We start from the raw sequence: 15,484 nt of genomic DNA on the forward strand, positions 1-15,484 counted from the left end.
CCCACCACTTTATGTAGCCTTTTCCCTAATTCAGCACTCACCCTGTCACTGCAATTATTTACCTGTTTTCTAGAGCTTTGAGAAAGATATTCTCAAAGTTCTTGTGGACAGAGCACTGAACTTCCATTCTGCTATTTTGATTGGGGCAGGGCTTAACTCTGTATCATTTTTAACTAAACAGGGGGCAATAAACATAGGACATTCTGGAAAGATTATATAGAATCCCACAGTGATCCTCCTTTCAGAGAATTCCTTCAAAGTTGTTGCTAGGGCCAAGCAATGTATTTACTTAAATGCCACCGTGTTTTGATTTTTATTCCTGGTTTTTAAAGCCTATTAATTTTCCCTCCCAAAAATAATAAACTGGTAAATATTGATTTAGCACCAGTAAGTTTCCATATACTTTTAAAGTATTATTTAATTTAATATTCACATAGACCCCAATAAGTTTTCCAAATTTGTGTTCCACACAAAGTAGACCCTGAAACAAGGACTTGGTTTCAGGTTATTTGAAAAGTGATCCCAGGAAACAGATGTTAGGAACTGAGACTGAAAAAGCCAGTAAATACTGTGTTTTAGTGAGCACTTACTGCTGTGGGGAGCTGGAGCTCAGTTCTGTGGAGGACCCTCAGATATCCAAATTGAAACTAACTCAGAATCATCGAAACCCTGTGGCATTGCCAGAATTGGTAAGTGAAAATACAGGATGACTAGTTAAATTTGAATTTCATAGAAATGAATATTGCATGTGACATATTTGGCAGCCCTAAACCTGAGGAAAGGAGGGCTGGGGCATTCATCCACTGAGTCCCATGTCCCTTTACCATGCTTCAACAATTCCACACTGGTGGGATTTGTCTGCAGGCAGCTAAGTCAGGTCCTGTGATGCCCTCAGGGAGGAAAGAGGAGAATCAGACACCAGACATTGAAGTAGAGGCCCTCAATGGTGCCAGAAATATTTGCAGTCACAGATGCACTCAGGCTGACACTGGGAATGTCAGGATGGGACAATGACATGTGAATGCATCACTCCATCTTATTTTAAAGATTAGGAATTTAAACATCTTTGGGACCAATAAATAACCTTGGATCACACAGTGAGTAAGCAGCAGAGCCAGAACTCTAACCACATCTGTCTAATCTGGAGCTGCTGTACCAAACCACTACACAGCCTCCAGCTAGATGGAAACTCTTTGAGGACATGTGCCATATACTTCATATCTGGGCCTATGTTATTTCACACTTAAAATCCAGGCTTAAATAAATTCTAGCAGTAATATCAAGGACTATGACTAAGAACATTATTAATTAAAACAATAGCTGAAATCAGTGGTTAGGAAGTGTAAAATTATTTGTTTAATAATACCATACAAGTAAAATATTTTCATATTATCTAATAGGTTTATAGGATTGAACTAATAAAAAAGTACACTTTTAACTCAATAAAACTTTTTTTTAAGCATCTACTATGTTCCAGGAACCATGTAAAGTTTTAAGAATGCAAGCTTAATAACACTTTTGAAGAGACAGGGTCTCATTATTCCCTCTAATTAAGCTAATATTTTGGCATTAATAAACAGTATGTTGTTTTATGATAGTTGCAATGAAACTACAGTTGACTCAGTGTTTAATTAAAACCAATAGAAAGAATGCCAGTGTTTGAATGATTTTATACCAAACAAACAAAACTGTGAAAACACTACTCCATCTTGAGTAAATAATAAATTCTTAGAATATTTTTTAAAAATAATCTTTAAAAAAGGACCACACATTTTCTGATGACTTTTTCTTCAATGTTGAAAACCATTAAGGAAAATTCTGTTTAACCAATATCTCTTTTTCTTCATAACTTTGATTTGACTTGAAATTTCTCATTCTCTGTGCATTTATAAACTAAGACTGATATATGCAGGGCAAAAACAAGTAGTATAGGAACACAGGTTATAATGAAACTGTCACATTGATGAGGGTATGGGAGTTCCCTCCATCTTTTGTTTGTTTCTTTTCTTGAAAAGACAATATATTTTTTAGATACTTGGAAAAAAAATGTGTAAAAGACACGTCTTTCGCATAATTATAAAGTAGGCCCTGACTTTACCTAAATAAAGCAAATTTGTCTATTTAAAAAAAGAAGCAAAAACACGTAACTGAAAATAAACCTATAAGCTTTTTTAATAAAATCTTATGCTTCTTAAATAGGATTGTTGGTTTCTTTTGAATAGACTGACCCATTTACATTTCTTGGTTACCTATGATCTAGCTTTTGTTTGCTTTCCTACTAATCTGTGTTTCTTGGCTCTTTTTTTTTTCCTTTAATGTGATAGTTAAAAAAAAAGTAGGTTCTGATATGTCGTTTACCAATTTCCATGGTATGAATACTCTCAATGTGACCATTTGCAAGCTACTAATGTGACATTACTGAACACTGAGTTGGAAAGTAACATGTACAATCAGCTCCTGTCAGTCAGTATGAGCAGGCTTCAGCAAACTTGCAAATTCATGGTTTTTAGAAACTTATCAGCATTTCCAGTGATTCAAGCTTATTATTATTCGTGAGACTATCATTGGATTTAATATGTACACCTTAATTTTTGTGTTGTGGGAGACAAAACTAATAGCTAATAGTTGCTATTTTTATCTGTCAGGCTCCATTCTAACTTATTTATGTATTAACTCATTAATAATCATGAGAACTAAAGAACTAGACATTAATATTGTCCTCATTTTACAGGTGAGAAAGTGAGGCACACAAAGGTTAAGATTAAATGAAGGAGCTAGAAATTAAGTCTATTGAGTCTAGTGCAAGAGATTCTGCTAAACAACCACTTTATCTCTGCAACTAGATTTTGAAGTGGTACATTAATATATTTTAATTCTAGAAAAGAAAGCCACAGAAAAGTTAAAAAACAAGTCCAAAGTTTATATAGCTACTAAATTCTAGAGCCTGGATTCATTTCATATCCTTGTTTGTCTGACTCCAAAGACAATTAATGGGCTTAAAAGAAAAGTCATCACACATGATACATACATCATGCTGCAATGAAAGCTGAAAGCATAATGGTAAACCATATTACGGTAAATATTTAAACATGTAAAAGCTATTCTTTGGAAGGACATCATTACATGGATAATTTATATAACTTCATGTGACCTTGCTTATTTATAGGGGGATAAACATTAAATTTTTGAGGAATTTATAGGTAACATTCTCTGGTTTATACTTCCATAGCGATTAAATCATGTACTGCTATTTTATGTTACTATTTCTTAAAAGAGAGAAAAGGAAACAAGAATGGAGGCATTTTAATTACCAGGCTTTTATGTCTTTGTTCATTTCTCTAAATCAACTGTGACAATATATAATGTGCATATAAATAAAATGTACCCATTTTAAGTGTAACTCCTAATAAACTTTCACAAATATGTATACTTATTTATCCATCTCCTCCAGAAGTTTTCCCATACCCATTTGTACATAGTCATCCTTTTTATAACCTCAAGCAATCACTGATTTGCTTTCTGTCATAATAGATTAGGCATTCCTTTTAATATATTTCATATATTGCATTACTCTTTTGTAGTTGGTATTTTCACTCAGAATAATGTTTTTGAGATTGATCTATGTTGTTGCATCTATCAGTAATTTATTCTTTATTGCTAAGTAATTTATGTACTCTAAACAGTATAGTTAATCTTTTGTGATTTTTCTGGCATGTTTCTGAGAGAGATCCAGGTGCTTGCATGTATTGGTAGTTTGTTTCTTCTTCTTTTAATTTTTTTTGGTTAAATAGTATTCCAGTTTAGGGACATAACATGATTTGTTCATTCATTTAATTTCTAATAGGCATTTGTTTTGCATCCAGTTTTGTGCAATTATCAATAAAGTTGCTATATACAGTCATTTCCATGTCTTTGTTTTACATGTCTTTGACTGGGAGTCAAGACAGACCTTTGTGTAGACAGAATATATTAGGTAGTCTCTCAAGAAAGTAAAAGAGTAAATAGCCTAATGAAATATGTTTGCCTGGAAGCATTATAGGTCATGAATTTTAATTATTAAATATTATCACTTAATAAAATACATTTAATTAACTTAAAGTGAGACTACTCAATATGGGTATATATTTTTTTCAGTCACATTTAGCTATATAGGTGCAGGCATAAGAGGAGCAGAGAGATGCATTTAAACAGGAAAATGGAGTTTCTCAAGTAAGTACTTTGAAATGAGAGAAGGGCTATGCAGTCAGGATAGTAATTATAATGACCAATAATGGAATACTAACTGGAGAAGGAGAAAAGGGAGGATATCAAGAGATGAGGCATTATTAAAAAGTTGATAAGGTTAATGTATGCCCTAGTGTGTTTGAAAGATGGATGGGGAGAGAGTACTAAATGGGGTAAGATACAAAAGAATGTGTTGATGCTTTGAATCAAATTGTAATTATAGAAGGGTTGCAGGGTTGTTTTCTGTTGTTTTCTGTTGTTATTTGTAAAGTTATGGTCTAACCATGCTCACTGGATGAGTATAAGAGGAAGGATGGCAAAAAGTTCTTTGGAGAACAGTTTATGAATTGAGAGGCCAGAATGATGGAAGAATCTTGTATGTGCATATTTAAATTAAATGAAGTCTGTGTTAGTATTGTCAAGAGTGGCATAAGCCAAGAGAAATATGGGGATGTTCCCTTCAAAGCTGAGGGTTTTAGAGAGGAGCTGGGAGTTTTTAGAGACGAGCAAGGGAGAGTGGTATGGAATCTGCAGTGAGGAGCAAGGAGGTCACCTCTTCACCTCCTGGCCTAGTAGTACAAAGAGATGAGAGAAAAAGATGTCACCACTTTAGAGGGTGGCAGAGAAAGGCATCTTCAGGCAGAACTAGGTTTGGGGCAAGAATATGAAAAGAATTTTCAAGATGACATTGAAGATATAGAGAATTTTGCTAACCACAAATTAGATGGAGTTTCAAGAGCTGAGTCAGAGAGGGGAAAAGGCACGAGTTATTGGTTACACGTATCTTTGGATGGGGGTGGGTATACAGAAGTTTGCTTTTTGTTTTTAAATTATGTCTTATATGAACTAAAATAAAAATAATAATGAGATTAATCCTGTGCATTCAAGGAAGAAACTGGCAGCTAGGCTGTGAGTACTGGAGATTCTTCTTCACCATTTATGATGGGGGAAGAGAACAGGGGGGAGGTGGAGTTCTTAGATCTGAGATCAGATTCATGCCTCTTCTTAACCCTGATGATGTTGGTAGAAAGTCTGGGGCAGTGGAATTTAAAGCTAGTGAGTTCATTCACACTAGACCTCTGTTATGATAAGAGTTATCTAATGGTCAGTGTTGACTCATTCTTAATCCCTTCTGGGATCTGGAGGACTACTGGAAAACCCTAAGTAAATCAGATACACAATGTTTTTTAGTCTAGCTCTGCCAGTTGCCAGGTGTGTAAGTTGGTAAGTTATTTACTGTATTTGAAATCCACTTTCTTATCTATTAAATAATTGGAGTAATGATGTTTACCTCCACATAATTCTTAGGAAGAATTACTTGATGGGGTATCTAGAATATATAGATATAAACTGAAGTTAAATTGCCCTTTTGTTCTGTCCAACTATGGTTTATAGGGTTGCCTGTAGGAGGGCCCCCATTTTTCAGCTGTAGTTCTGGATGTCTGTAAGGATCTAATTGAAACTTCAGGATTCAAGTCATTGAATATGTCCTTGATTTGGACAATGTTTGGAAGTGCAGTTACCCAGTGCCCAGTTTATTGGCTCCTGCTACATTTAATTTTGAGCATCATTTCCTAGAAGTGAGTCCTCCAGGGGGACAATATCTGCAAGACAATTAAATATAGGGGATTGTTAAATAAGATGCAAAACATGGCTTCAAACATGACAGTTAGGATTTTTGCTTAAATTAATTTTCATATTTTAAATGAATTTAAATAAATTTTCAGTAAACATTTACTGCATACATACTGTATATCAGGCTGTATTAAGCTATTAAAACACAAAGATATAAATATTATATGCTCTGTGCCCTTGAGGAGTTAACCATTTAATTGTTTTTCCTGATGAAACTGAACAACTGCTTCACCTATTTCATGAAACCATTCCTAGGAAAAGATTGAAAGGCCATGCTATCAGAATATAAAAGGGTGTTATCTGCTGGTTTTCTAAGAAATAAGAGTATGCATTTAAATCATTCACATGAGGACAAAGTAAATAGAATGCTTTAGTCTATCACTTTCCCTGTTCTAAAAATGATAATTTTTCTTAATATCATCTGGAACCATATTAACTGGTTTGAGAGGAATATATCACCATATCTAGTCATTGAACTTACTGTAGCCTAAAATATCAAAGGCATTTTTGCCCCGTTTGTTTTCACATGTGCTGCTGTTAAGCAACTTTCCCCCATTTTCATCTTGTGCAATTGATTTTTGGTACCTTCTAATGTATCAGTTTCACTCCTGCAGTAAAAGGCAGCTAGATCACTGAATAAGACATTTCGACATATGTCTTTAGATGAGCATGGAAATGAATTAATATTCACAGAAAAGAATGTGTTATTGATATCCAAAGGGGATGGCTCTTCATATGTGTGTATATCCAACCAAAATGTGGATATATAATCTTGAAGACAGGTATATTCTAATCAGCCTTTATTGGGCTTTTATGAACTACTGTGCTCTTACTACTTAAAGAAGCTTTAAACTAATTTACATTATATTTTAGGTGAAAGAGCAGCTTTTCTGAGACACATGCTGGCTAACTGATTTTTTCTTACAAAATGTAGCTAATCCCTGTATATTCTGATATATTAAATAACATGATAAATACACAAATTAAACAGAATGTTGTTAGGCAGTCTGACAAACCCTTAACAGTTCTCTTGAGGTATCTTTGGTTATATACTAATCTTGATATGTTGAATTATTTTGTTTTCTCAGACAAAACAAAAACAGTCATTGGATATAGGTTACAAAATAAGGCTTTGAAGGATTTTCTAGAACTAAAATACTCTTGTACTTATTGTGTCCATTTAAAAATGATTTTTAATTGATAATACTTCTACAGAATGGAAGAGAAAGAGATTATTTTACTTTGAAACCATAAATTAAAATGACTTTATTTTGGATTTTTCTTCGAACTTGAAATTTTCAAACCCTTAGTTACTATATGAAAATTGTCCACATTTATCTGTTAAAATGTGCAAATGGCATGATCTGGCCTTTTAATTCACTATAACATGTCCTTGTCCTGTGTGTGTGTGTGTTTCAGTGCACTAACAAAATTGAATTAATTATACTTATTAAGTTTATTTACTGCATGCTTTACTCTACTTTGCATATCTGTCCATTAATATATCTGGAGACTCTACATTGCATATATACTCTCGGAGGTCATATGTCTATGTGTAATAAAAGCAGCCTACAAGATGTCTTAGTTTTCAAATATGTTAATAATCAAGTGTTCATTGATTGACTAAATGTGTTGTTATATGTAAACTGGCTATTAAATTATAAATATTTCAGATTGGCAAATGTGGACCAAACCTGTACTATTATATTCCCATTCCTCCTTGGCTCTTGCTTCTCCTTTGTCTGTGTCCGCAATCCCTCCTATTTGGATTTATTGATTTTTCCCAGAGGCGCTATCTCATCATGTGTTTGATCCTATCCTATATGAAGCATAATATAATTATTAATTTGTTTCAGCCTCCCCTATCCCAAATCTTATTACAAATAGCAAATAAATATATGTGATGCCATTATTTGTTTTAATACTTCAGATATAGACACTCTTAAGTTCCTAGTTTCTGAGTTTCTGGATTTCAAAACCTTAGTCTGCCCAACCACCCCTGCTATCTTCAGTGTCCTACCTAGTTGTCTCTGGATCCACACTGAAGTTTATCATTCACATTGACTTCCATTTCCACAAAAGAATGTTTTCTCTCCACTTTTGTCTGTCCATTACTTCATAACCGCTAATCTCTACTCTATCCACAGAAACATGGAAAATCTACTCTTTAATTAGTTTGGGTTGTTACTGATCTGGTCTTAGGATGCTTCTCTATCTTTATTTTATCCCAAAGTGAAGCAGAAGTTTTTCTTCAATTCTCCCCAGCATAGCTGAAATCAGAATGTATGTTTAAACATTAATTAAGTAAAAGCTCTTATTTTATAATTCCTTTTTATTTTATTTATTTATTTTTACTTTTTCTTCATTTTGAATTTGAATACTTAAAAACTTGATGTGTGTTTGCTTTGCTTCTCAGGTCAATGGTATTGTGAAATGGAAAGTACGTCATGTGTTTTAGTCATCTATTTTGAACCAGCTTCTGGGTTTTATTTTATAGACCCCTGATGTAGATCTGTATACATTTGCCTCTCTCTTTTGATTCTCATTTTCTATGAGAAACAGATCAAAATAAAACACTTATCTTGAAGCAGCAATCTGGAGTGAGAACACCAATGCTTGCTGTACTCATGGAGTACACCAGGGACCTCTACACCCGGCTGCCTGGAGTGTCTGCCATGAGAAGTGAGGTCTGGCAGAGGGGTCCATAGTAGTCTCCAGAAAGCCCTGAACCACCTTCAGGAAATATGGGAATTAATTGAGATTCCAGAGGACTAGCAGTTATAAAGAACTGAGGTTGTAAAGAAGCATATCAAAGACCTCCTGGATATGATGATTGCTAAAGAGGAAAGACTGAAGACTCATCAAAAGTGTATTGGGATTGAAATTATACAAAACACTTTCTCTGATCATGATGGAATGAAGCCAAAAACAATAACAGGTGTAGGACTGGAAAATTTACAAATTTATGGAGGCTTAACAACACTCTCTTAGACAATCAGTGGGTCAAAGAAGAAATTACAAGAAAAATCAATAAGTATCTTGAGGCAAATGAAAATGAGGACACAACATATCAAAACTTACGGGATACAGTGAAGGCAGTGCTGAGAGAGAAATTATTGCCATAAATGCCTATATTAAAAAAAAATAAAGAGCTAAAATTAATAACTTAATTGCATACCTAAAAGAACTAAAGAAAACAGAAAACTAACCCCAATGTGAACAGAAGGAAAGAAATAACAAATATTGGAGCAGAAATAAATGAAATTGAGAACAAAAAATCAATAGAGAGAATCAACAAAACCAGAAGTTGGTTCTTTGAGAAAATTAATAAAATTGATGCACCTTTAGCTAGACTGACAAAAAAAGAGAGGATGCAAATAAATAAAATCAGAAATGGGAGGGGGGACATTATTACTGACCCCACAGAAATAAAAGTGATCATAAGAGGATAGTATGAGCAATTGTATGCCAACAAATTATAAACTTATATGAAATGAACAACTTCTTTGAAACACATTGAACAACCAACATGACTCAAGAAGAAATAGAAGACCTCAACAAACACATCACAATAGATTAAATAAGTCATCAGAAACATCCCAAGAGAGAAAAGTACAGGACCAGATGGTTGCACATGTGAATTCTACCAAGCATTCCAGGGAAAATTAGTACCAATGCTGCTCAAATTCTTCCAAAAAATTGAAGAGGACGGAAAACTACCTAAACTCATTCTATGAAGCCAACATCACCTTAATACCAAAGCCAGACAAAGATATTGCAAGAAAAAAAAAATTACAGACCAATCTCTCTAATGAATATAGATGCAAAAATCCTCAACAAAATACCTGCAAACTGAATCCAGCAATACATTAAAAGAATTATACACCATGATCAAGTGGGTTTTATCCCAGGTATGCAAGGGTAGTTCAACACAAGAAAATCAATTAATATAATACTCTATATTAATACAAATCAAAGGGGAAAAACAACACGATCATCTCGATTGATGCAGAAAAGGCATCTGACAAAATCCAACATCTTTTCTTGTCAAAAACACTAAGAAAGAAAGGAATAGAAGGAAACTTCCTTAACATGAGTAAGGGCAAATATGAAAACCCTACAACTACATACTCAATGGGAAAAAGACTGAAAGCTTTCCCTCTAAGATCTGGAACAAAATAAGAATGCCCACTATCACTATTGTTATTCAACATTATGCTGGGAGTTCTAGGTAGAGCAGTTAGGCAAGAAAAGGAAAGGAAAGGCATCCAATCTGGAAAGGAAGAAGGAAAACTCTGTTTGCAGATAACATGATCCTATATGTAGATCCTATATGAAAAATCTACAACAAAGCTACTAGAACTAATAAACAAGTGACAGGATAGAAGATCAACATGGAATAACCACTAGACTTTCTTTACACTAGTATAGAGGAGGAAATCGAGGAAAAATTTCCATTTTCAATAGCAACCAAGAGAATCAAATATCTAGGAATTAATTTAACCAAAGATGTAAAGACCTATACACAGAAAACAACAAAATATTACTAAAAGAAATAAAGGAAGACTTAAATGGATGGAAGGACATACCCTGTTCATGAATTAGAAGATTAAATATAGTTAAGATTAAATATAGCTAAGATGTCAATTCTACTCATATTGATTTACAGAGTCAACTCAATACCAATCAAAATTCTAACAACTTACTCTGAGGAAATAGAAAAACCAATAATCAAATTTGTTGGAAGAGCAAGGTAAATAATTAAAAACATTTGAGGAAAAAAATGAAGTTGGAGGCCTCACACTTCCTGATTTTAAAGCATATTTTAAGCTACAGCTGTCAAAACAGTATGGTACTGGTATAAGGATAGATATACTGACCAATGGAATCAAACGAGAGTTAGAAATAGATCTTCTCATCTACAGCCAATTGATTTTTCACAAGGCGGCCAAGTTTACTCAACTGGGACAGAACAGCCTCTTCAACAAATGGTGCTAGGAGAACTGGATATCCATATCCAGAAGAATGAAAGAGGGTCCATTATCTTGCATCTTATACAAAAATTAACTCAAAATGGATCAAGGACCTAAAGATTAGAGCTAATACCATAAAACTCTCAGAAGAAAATGTGGGGAAATATGTTAAAGATCTTGTGGTTGAAGGTGGTTTCCTAGACTTTACACCCAAACAAAAGCAGTAAAAGAAGACATAGATAAATGGGATATCTTTAAAATAGAATATTTTTGTGCTTCAAAGAACTTTGTCAAAAGAGTTAAAAGGCAGCCTACTCAGTAGCGGAAAATATTCGGAAACCACAAATCCAATAAGGGTTTGATATCATATATTTCTTTATGTATATAATATATATAGAAATCCTACAACTCAACAACAAAAAGACAAACAACCCAATTAAAAAATAGGCAAAAGAACACAGATGGACACTTTTTCAAAGAGGAAATACAGATGGCTCAAAAGCATATGAAAAGATGCTCAACTTCACTAGCTATTAGGGAAATGCAAATCAAAACCAATGAGATACCACTTCACACCTACTAGAATGGCCATTATCAAAAAAAGAAAAAAAACAGAAAATTACAAGTGCTGGAGAGGATGTGGAGGAAGAGGTACACTTATTCACTGTTGGTAGGAATGTAGAATGGTATAGCCGCTATGGAAGGCAGTTTGGCAGTTTCTCAGGAAGCTGAGAATAGAATTGCCATATGATGTGGCAGTCCTGCTACTAGGGATGTACTCAGAAGAACTGAAAGCATGGACACAAATAGACACTTGCATACCAATTTTATGGTGGCATTATTCATGATTGCCTAGATGGAAACAGCTCAAATGTCCATCAAATCATGAGTGGATAAACAGACTGTGGTATATACATATGACAGAATATTTTGCAGCTGTAAGAAGGAATGAAGTCATGATACTTGCAACGACATGGATGAACCTTGAAGACATTATGGTGAGCAAACTAAGCCAGAAACAAAAGGACAAATGCTCTGTGGTCTCACTAGTATGAACTATTGAGCAAACTCTGAGAGTTGAATTCAAGAGCATAGGTTATTGGGAGATAGAAAGAGTGTAGAGATTGGACAATTAATGCAGTACAGAATGTTTAAGGAGGTTGATTGTAAAGATTTGGAAATGGATATTACAATGCTGTGTGATGGTTGCTGTTTTAGTTTGCTAATGCTGCAGAATGCAAAACACCAGAGATGGATAGGCTTTTATAAAACGGGGGTTTATTTCACTACACAGTTACAGTCTTAAGGACACAAAGCGTCCAAGGCAACACCTCAGCAATTGATTACCTTCACCAGAGGATGGCCAATGGCTTCCGGAAAACCTCTGTTAGCTGGGAAGGCAGCCGGCATCCGCTCCAAAGCTCCGGCCTCAAAACGGCTCTCTCCCAGGGCGTTCCTCTCCAGCAAGCTTGCTCCTCTTCAAAACATCACTCCCAGCTGCACTCAGTTCCCTCCCCCAGAGTCAGCTCATTTATATAGCTCCACAGATCAAGGCCCACCCTGAATGGGTGGGGCCACGCCTCCATGGAACCATCTCATCAGAATCATCTCTCACAGCTGGGTGGGGCACATTCCAAGCGAATCCAACCAGCACCAAAAACGTCTGCCCCACAAAACTACAAAGACAATGGCATTTGGGGGACACAATACATTCAAACTGGCACACTTGCACAATATTCTAAGTATAGTTAATAAAGACAAGCATGAGTATGGTTGAAAGAGGAAGACTAGGGTTGTGTATGTCACCAGAAGGAAAACTAGAGGATAAAACCTGGGACTTTATAACTTAGTGAAGCTCAGAGTGGACAATGACAGTTGTTAATTGTACAAGTATAAAAAAGCTTTTACTTGAACTGGAACAAATGTATGACACTATTACAAGGTGTAAATAATGGGATGGCATATGGAAAAAATACAATTAATGCAAACCAAGGTCTATAGTTAACAGTAACATGGTAATATTCTTTCACAAATTGTAACAAAGGCACTATACCAAAGCTAAATATAATAATAGGAAGATATCAGGGAGGAATATGCAATTTTTTTTTTCAGAAGAAATGGGAATGTGGATTATGGTGGTAAATACATATCTATGTGATTATACCAGGAGCCATTGATTGTACACTTAGGATGGAATGTATGGAGTGTGAATAAAACTGTTAAAAAAAACAGAAAACTCAAAGTGCTGTAAGAAAATAGTAGATTCAGATAATGTGTCATCTTAAATCTATTCTAGAGACTTTACAATTGCTTTAGTGATGGTCAAGCACTGATTTTTGAGGATAAAAAGCAGACTTTTCCTCTTCTTTGAAGAATAATTAGAAATTTGTCAGCTGAAAATAAACTTTAAGCAAAATTGGGCTGAAAAAAAAACGTATTGGTCTGTCAAAAAGATCTGAATACCCACCAAGGTAAAATACATGTTAAGCCTTTTCAGGAAGAAGGAGAGATGACCATGACCATCTTGCAACTAGAAAAGTTTTTGTGCTCTCAGGTAGAATTGACACAAAAACAGAAGAAAAGAGAAAACAGGAGAAAAGAGAAAACAGACACTGAAACTACTTAAAGAATAAGATGAAGAACTATGTGAAATTCTTTGTGTACCCCATTATAACATTGACTGTACCTCAGTTCCCAGTTTAGAAGAGCTGAAACTGTTCAGCCAAATTGTGGCATCTTTGAAGGAAACAAAGGCATCTAGATGTAAGATTTTGAGCCCTGGGACAGGTCGCAAACATCTGCAGAAGAGAGAGAAGCAGTCACATGGTTATGACTGGGTCAAAGGCCAAAGTCAAGAAAGCACTTCAACTGGAAGTGGATCTGTTGGAAGAACTGAAGATGCAAAACAGGAAGAAAGTGATTGAGGCCAGTTTGAGTGGACCTGGCTCAGTACTGGGAGCAGTTTTTTATACTGGGACAAAAGCAGAGACAAATTTTTGTCCCTCACTATGTGTATTGTTGCGGTTCTCTAGGGAAACAGAATCAACAAGAGCTATCTATAAATATAAGATTTATAAAAGTGTCTCATGCAACTATGGGTATGCATGAGTTCAAACTCCATTGGGCAGGCAGCAAAACTGGCAACTCCAATGAAGATGTTCGATGAACTCCTCAGGCAATGAACTGGCAACTTCCACAAACTCCTCAAGAAATGCTTCACTGGTCAGCCGAAGAAGAAGTGAAGGTCCTCTATCTGTCTCACTTAGAAGTCTTCAACTGATTAGATTAAATCCAGCTGACTGCATTCTCTCATTGTGGAAGACACACCCTTCATTGACGTCATCAGTCACAGCTGCAGCCAATTGACTGATGATTTAACAAACCAGCCTTCTTGTTTATCAAGCAGCCACAAACATCCTTGCAGCAATGGTTAGGCCAGTGCTTGCTTGACCAGACACCTGGGTACCATCACTTGGCCAAGTTGACACATGAACCTAACCATCACACTATGCTACAGACTACCCAGAAAATCTGCTCCAGCTGCATGATGCCAAAATTGAGCAGATAAAGCACTATTAGAAAGTTCGCAAAGAACTCTTTGAAGGTTTTCAGAAATGGGAAGAAAGCTGGAACATTTTCTTGGAGTTTGAGAGAAAAGCTTCAGATCAAAACCAGTTTACAAACCATGGGGGAAATATTTTAAAAGAAAAACAATGAGCTAAGCTCAAAACAAACAAACAAACAAAACAAAAAGATACTCCCTAAGCTGGAAGAAAAATTGAAGGTACAGGTTGAAATGTAGGAACAGGAACATTCAAAGGCATTTGTAGTATATGTGCAGAAATTCATGGAGGATGAGACAGAGCAATGGGAGATGCATCATTTGAAGAAAGAGAGATTCAAGCAGGACACACAGCTAAAGAAGAAGAAACAGACAGAGATGGAGATACTCTACTGTAGTGTTCCCTATATACCCAGCAAGTAGTGAGGACTGATGTCCAGCACACCAGGCAAAATTTGCAAGCTGAACACTACTACCATCCCCAATGTTACAGCCAATAGCAGCATTCAGCCTATCTTTAAGGGAACAGATTACCACTCTCTTGTGTCTTGACTTCCAACTCTGGCAGCAAGCCAGTCATCACTTCTGGTTTGGGGAAAAAACACCCAGGGCTGTCATGTATGGAGCCAACAAGGAGAACCTGGAGCTCAATGGCAGTATCCTGAGTGTGAAAACTTTCAGAGGCTTCCAAAGCTGATGCTACATCTTGAATCCTCAATTTGACCAATATCCAGTCCTGAGAAACCCTAATCAGCCAGCCAGCTGTGGCTTTCTGTGTCTTGACTTGACCAGTTTAGGTTTGCTTGGAACTCTGGGTGGTTTCATGACCATGGGCTTACCTTACGGACATAAATGAATGATACGTCATTTGCTTAGTAGGTCCTTAGAGACTTGGTTTTATTTTGACTCAAGAAATACATTAAAATTTAATTTATAGCAGTTAAGTGCAAATTTTAGCATACAGGGACCTATTTTTTTTTCTCTATCCCATAATTCCTCTTGTTGAAGCATGATCAAGGGCTTTTTTATTTTTTTTTTATTTGTTTTATTTCTTGCCATCATATAGGAAAATGATAGACTGGCCCATCCT

General features: G+C 35.4%; 1 pseudogene; it reads left to right on the plus strand.

Moving 5' to 3' along the window:
* The first annotated feature begins 533 nt into the window (after positions 1-533).
* LOC119542674 lies at positions 534-15,145 on the plus strand (annotated as a pseudogene).
* Positions 15,146-15,484: the final 339 nt, after the last annotated feature.

The sequence above is a fragment of the Choloepus didactylus genome, chromosome 8 (assembly GCF_015220235.1).
Source record: "Choloepus didactylus isolate mChoDid1 chromosome 8, mChoDid1.pri, whole genome shotgun sequence".
Classification (NCBI taxonomy): Eukaryota; Metazoa; Chordata; class Mammalia; order Pilosa; family Megalonychidae; genus Choloepus; species Choloepus didactylus.